Source organism: Trematomus bernacchii, unplaced genomic scaffold, assembly GCF_902827165.1.
Source record: "Trematomus bernacchii unplaced genomic scaffold, fTreBer1.1, whole genome shotgun sequence".
Lineage (NCBI taxonomy): Eukaryota > Metazoa > Chordata > Actinopteri > Perciformes > Nototheniidae > Trematomus > Trematomus bernacchii.
Window position 1 is genome coordinate 11,788,150 of NW_022987803.1, and position 6,841 is coordinate 11,794,990.

The 6,841-nt window shown below is 39.0% G+C and overlaps 1 pseudogene; it reads right to left on the reverse strand.

The window, feature by feature from the left end:
• The window catches only part of LOC117498615, a 30,657-nt pseudogene that overhangs the window by 21,043 nt on the left and 2,773 nt on the right, over positions 1 to 6,841 (reverse strand).

Below are 6,841 nucleotides of genomic sequence, written 5' to 3' on the forward strand. Positions count from 1 at the left end.
GATCTCTTCCTCACCTGGCCTCCCTGAGGGCTGAGGCGTCAGAGCCGAGGTGGTGCGGCCGGCGGCAGCGTGCAGACGAAGCAGAGGTCGACGGGGCTGAAGGCTCGCACCGTTCATCAGAGCAGCCACAGAAGACCAGATCCTCAGAGAGAGACAGGGGACTGAGGCCACGCCCGTCTGGAAGGAAGGACACGAGACAACAGGCGTCAGCATTTCATAGAACAGTTATAGAAGACCCTACTGTAGCAGGGGAAATCTGTCCGTGTAAAATGTACAGTATTGTTGCCTTCTTTTCCATGTTTCCCTCAAATTGATTTTCCTGAAGCCTCATGGAAAAAGTGATTCTTTCCATAAAAAATATTAAAGGAGTGTATCAGACCAGTTGTCAAGCGATGGGATGTCCGGTTTGAGCCATTTTCAATTTCTTTGCAGCTCCTGTACACTACCAAAAAAAATGTTATCTGATATTTTTCCTAAAACTGAAAGCAACCCCTGTGTATTATTTTGGTTTTCTTCTCAGTTTCTGTTTTCTTTCTATTTTATATTATGATTATGGTTATTATTATTTGTTTCACTTATTGTTTGTTTCGAATCACAATCAAGTTTATTGCCAGGTACATTACACAAACAAGGAATTTGGCTTTGGGGTCTTGAGAAACGATTTAGCATTAACAAAGAATAAAGACAAGTATTTACAACCAAATTTAAATATTTACACTTAGGACAATTTATATATGAAAATATATGGCAAACTACAGATTATTATCTTTTAAAGTGGAGGGCTGTGCAGACGTGTGCAAAAACTTGCAAAATATATTCAGAGAGCTGAGCATGGACGAGGCTCAAAAATTATCAAACTGTATTATCAATACTTTGTGACTATATAAAGAAATACAAAAATAATTAAAAAATAATTCTGTCCATGGATAATAAGAAGAAAGGCATAATTGAAAAATCCCCTATGGCAAATTCAGTTTACTCTGTTGCTGATAAATTCAAATAGGCACTTGCACACAAAAAAAACCTGGAGAGATTAGGGCCCAAAATACACATGAAAGGAGAGGAAATCAGAGTGAAGGAGCTGCATTGTTTGGCGCCACATTTCCAGGTACCAGTCAACACAATCTTTTTTTGTTTTGGTCAGTGCAGGGACATTAACCGGTGACCATCTGGTTTCCAAGCCAAGCCTCTACAGACTGAAACACTGCTTGCTCCAATATAAAAAGGGTGACCTCTTGTAAAATCCCAAGTATCAAGAGAAATTAACTGCAGTTTCATGATTAAGTGTAGAGGAGAGCCCCAGCCTGCGTGTCAGTAATAATAAAGGTGACAGAAGGTTGCAGAGGGACATCAATGCGTCCTTATTGGAACGCTTCCAAACACCTTCTGTACTCGGTCCCTGCTGCTAATCCCTCCCTGATCCTCTGACAGTAGGCGCAGGACTCACACTTTCATCTTCTTTATTAAACACCACAGCTGGACACCGAGCACGATAGGTTGTACAGCACGCAGTAATGGATGCATAAATATACTGGAGCATTAACTTCCCATTAATATCCCGGACACCTACTGAAGCAATAAAGAACTAAATGCATGTTCATGGAAAAGCATTAGCATAGCCTTTGCGGCCTTTCAAATAAATAAATGTCGTAATGCCACATAGGTTTTTAACCACGCTTATTAATGTGAATTTTAAAAGATACATTTCACAGCAAAAGGTTGCTCTAAAGGTAGAAAATGTTGTTTGACTCAAAGCATTATTAAAGAAACGCGAATGTATCTACAATGATAGGCATAACATTTATTAGAAAAATATTAGAAATATGCTTTTTTTTTGTCAAAGCCGATGTGAAGGTTAATAAATTCTGTGATCAAATGTAAATGTGTTATATTGGGCGATATATGAAGAATAAACTGTGATTGAATACCATTCTGTCACATCTGTGCCTTAAATATAACACTACAGCCAGGAGATTGTTAGCTTAGCTTAGCTTAGCACAAAAACTAGAAACAGGGGTAACAGCTAGCTTTGCTCTGATATTAAGTTTTGAAAGTATTTAATTCATTTTTATATATAAAGTGAGCTTTAAAGTTGCTGGTTGACAGACTTGTTTTTATTAAGGCAGAGGAATACTTCTGAGATATCACCTTTTTGGTAAATACAGGGCAGTGCATATCAGCACCTACTGTACATATTAAACCAACCAACCAATATCCCCCGCATCACTCCCACCTCTGGGTAAATATCATAAATACAAGTAGTGGTGACTATAGCCCAACATTGTCACTGTTGGATTCTTCCTGTAACTGTCACTCACCCGCAGGTCCACCCACTTGTCCAGCGTCCTCTTGCTGTTAAACTCGCACAGCAGGCCGGAGGGAGGTGATGCAGAAGGTGGAGTCGGATGCAGAGCCCCCGCCCACAGGCCACATCACAGAAAAAGTGTGTTCCTCAGATCCCCCAGCAGCCCCCGAGCGGCCCAGCAGAGGGACAGGGGCGCTGGGCCTGAACACCACAGAGGGGTGAGGGTCAGGGGATGAGGGTTTAAGCAGAATACTGGCAACATTTACACTCATCACAAAGTTACTTCTGTGTTTGTTGACATTACATCAGCATCCAGTCATTAGGAAATGTGTGTAGTAAGATTTTTTCATTTAAAAAATAAAATAGCTTGGTGTGAAAACTAACAAAGGAATGCCAAAAGAGATGACAAAGAATTTCACAGGTGTTACCAAATGTTTTCCCATTATTTTTCCATGTTTGATTATGCAATAAGCTGCAGTAAAGCTGTGAACACAACTTTGTAAAGTTTAATGATGTGAAGACACAAAGCTTTATAACAATGAGGTATCAATAAAAAAGGAACTGGGACAAACCAAACTCCCACTCAACTTTGATTTGAGCTTGGGCCGTTGTCAAAGCAATGAGTGTTAGTCATACGGTGCATAAATGTTGGAACAAAAGCCTATATTTCTAAAAGAAGAAAAAGGACTAAAGAAAACTTACTACAAACCTCTTTAAAAAAAAAGACACCAACATTATACATTACCTTATTGGCCTTGCAGTGGTCCAGATACCAGAACTTGACATGTCTGTTCCCCACAGTTACAAAGTAGGAGCTGTCCTCAGAGAAAGACGCACCCGTCACCTGACTGGACACCTTGTTGGCCGCCACAACTACATCTTTCTGCAAGACAATAATACACAAAAACATGTTCAAACAGAGCATTCTGGGAACCTTTGTACTTCACTAAGGACATTTTTTGGCTTTCTAATTTAGAATTTCCTGTTCAACATTGCTTATTGACATTTCCCAAACTGTGAAAAACATACAATTCTAAATAACATTTATTATACGGGAAATCATTTTAAAAAATCATATCAAAACAACAAAGGCAATATGTAAACCACACTGGCATTTAAAAGGGTTTAAAGTGTGAACATGAATGAATATTTGGTAGCCATATCAGGACTGATATTGGTTAAAAGAAAATGTGGCATAAGGGTTAAACACTTTTTGATTTTATACAAAATACACTTCCAGTCTTATGCTGAGCTAAGCACACAAGTTGCTGATAATACATAAGCATAATTTCCCAAATTGTCAAAATACTCCAAAATCCATAACTAGGAGTGTGTAGGTAAAACCCAACTGCTTTGTAGCTTGCACCAATATGGACAGACGTACCTTCCATGCCCAGACGTTGACCATCATGTCATGCTGGTTTCCCACACTGACAATATATTTGCTGTTGGGGGAGAAAGCCACACAGGAGACGCCATATTGGTAGCCTCTGGAGCTCCGCCACCTGTCTCCGTTCTGCCACATCCCAAAGTCTCACCGCTGGAAGGTGACCACTCTGGGGGAAATAACAGAGGGATATAGAGGAAATAGGTAAACACTATGTTTTATTTGTTGTCCCCAGTCTTTAAATCCACTGGAACAACATAGAGCAGTCACCTGTCAGTTAAGAGAGATTATCCACTCTGTCTCTGACCTCTGCTCACCGTATACAGTTACATGTCCCTGGGCCTGATCCTTTTTATTTTCTCTCAAGGGTTTAAAGGTTAGCAGTCTATTTGTGTGGCCTCTCGCTTTGATAGAATTACCTTTCAAAAAGGTCAGAGTTAACAGGTGAGAGGAAATGCAACCTGAAGGACACTGAAATGAATGACATTCAGCTAAAGTCTGAGCTGCATACTGAAGAGACAGAAAGAAAAAGATGTATGAAAGAACATATGCACGTCTGCCGCCTGCCTGTCCTTATGTAAATTAGCTCCTGTGTGGGTGAATGAATGAGGGACGTTTCTTATCCGATCAATCACTCAAGAGCATCTTACTCCTTTTTCAAGGAAATTCTCTCAGAGCTGTGATGCTCTCAGTTGGTTGCAGAATATTATATAAACATTTTGCCTGGAGATTAAACTTGTACATTGAGCAGTTTTATAAAAAAAACCTGGCCTGTAATCACTTTCGAGTATATATAGTGTAAAAAAAATGGTGTTTTAACATCAGCAGAAAAGCGGCCTATCCTTGTTGCATTTGGTCTGTTGGACTTTGGTCTCATGCAGTCATGGCAACTACTGCACGTTCATCCACTTACATGCAGAAGTCCTTTAATCGGCTTTGATTGGCTGCGGCGGATTAAGATAGTGTGTTGTGTTGGAGGCACAAACTGTTACTACAACATAACTACAATTTTTTTTACAGAACAAATGACAGTGATACATGAGGGGAACTCACTCTTAAGCACTTCCCCAATAAGACATGCATGATCACCATTCATAAATGACTGTAGGCCTACATCCTGCTGGGATGTTCTCAACTATTTATGCTATGGGAAACTGAAGCCTTCAAGATGTGGAAATTCTGGAAAAGCACATTAATGCAAGGCCAGATTGACAGTAAAAAATACTACCTCTCCAGTGACCAAGTGCTTGCCATCGGGGGGAGAAGGAAAGAGCTGTAATGGTCTTCCTGTGAGAGAAAGACAGAAAAACAGCTCAGTTGTGATTTTTAAGTAAATCTTCTTTCTACCCAAATACACCACCGTCCATACCACCATGCAGAAAGAAGAGGGCATCTACACATGTGCTTGTTGCTGGATGCAGTTGATAGATAGAAAATAGTCCCAACATGAACCTGCTAGGCAGATTGTATTTGGGTTTCAACTCACCGTGACGTGTTGATAATGTGGTGCTGTCTGTTCTTTTTGGCGTTGAGCAGAACTACCACACACCTACAGAAGGAAAACATACAATCATAATTCACCATATGAGATATGTTTTAACCAATAATGCATTTGTCTTGGAACTGATGGTTGGTATATATTCCTTGCACTGAAGGAACGGTTTCATTCCGGTGCCAACCTTCAAGTGACATTGAAGATATTTAGTGAAAGTTCAATGGAAAATAAATATTTTCAGCTCAGGAATAATTTAATTCTCTTTTCACAGTGCATACTTGTGGGCAGTTTTTAACATACAGAGGCTTACTGATAATACACCATGACATAATAAACATTTGAACTCTGAGTAACACAGGAATCTAAATAGTATTAGTCTACAGAAGTAAGCCAAAGTGTACTATCATACTCGGTTGATCCGTAATTAAACCTTATTCTGTGAACTATTTAAGAAAACAAAAAGAAACTTTTTCATAAATCTAACTATTTTGTGGGTAAAACTGTAAAACAGATTGGTATGAGGTTACTGAGCTAGTTTCAAATATGCTGAAAGGTGTTCGACCACACTGTATTTAGGTGAATATTATTTAATATTTCAAAGGAATACACAGCTAAGTCTTTCTTGCCAACAGTTAACCTGTTAAGGCCCTGAGCCTGTTTTTCAGGTCTCAGGCTCGAAAATGACATTCCCAGAACAAATGACCATATCTTCCCTTCTAAAAGGGTTAAATTAATAATCTTTTTTCTCAAAGTAATGATAAACCTGTGAGTTGGATGTAAAAAAGTCAGAATCAATATAGATGTTTTTTATTTTAAAGAAAATTCAGATTAAACATAGTAAAAAACTGTAAATTATAGTGTCCGTCCAAAAATTCTTTTTTACTTATAGTGAAAACTACCCTTGGATGATGGTAAGGTAGACTAAAAGCTTTATGAATCCAAAGTACAACATATAATAAGTACCCTGTATCAAGATTGATGCAAAACAAGTGACATTTGACCTTTTTAGTGAGGTTTAGGTGGAAAATGGGGGTTTTACCGTTTTCTCTGGAACCCATTGGTCGATTTTGGTGATTGACACCTCTTTCTGACCGTTAGAGCCAATAGAATCGAAGGGGAATTTCCCCACACACACACATGGTAAAAAAAAAGGTGAAGGCTTCGCGCATGCAGTTTTGCATCAGAGCGAACCTATCTCTAGCTCTGACATCTGGAAACGGAAAAGCAGGTTTATTGCTTATGGATTATCAGAAATCATTTCAAAGGGACACAGACACATTGGATTAACCTATGGATTAACTTCAGCAGCGTTTTTATCGTTTTAATGCCATTGAAGACCACTTTTGACCAGACAACGTCACAGGTAAGCCATGTTAGCGTTTTTAGCCTACCTAGCGCCACATGTTTTTGATGTCTGTTTTTGTTTATAAACATAGAGTGATAATGTATGTACCCTTAGATTCTGTGTCACCTCACGATGTGAATCGATGTGTTAGATGTGCAGAAAGGATAAATAATAAGGTTTTATGAGTGAGTTTTCGGTGCAGTATCTGTGTTAGCATTTTTCGCTCGTTGCTAATTCAGAGGCTCAGCGTTAGCATTGTGGGGTTTTTTTTTGAAAAAAAATTAAATGTATCAGTTAGATGAGTTTCTT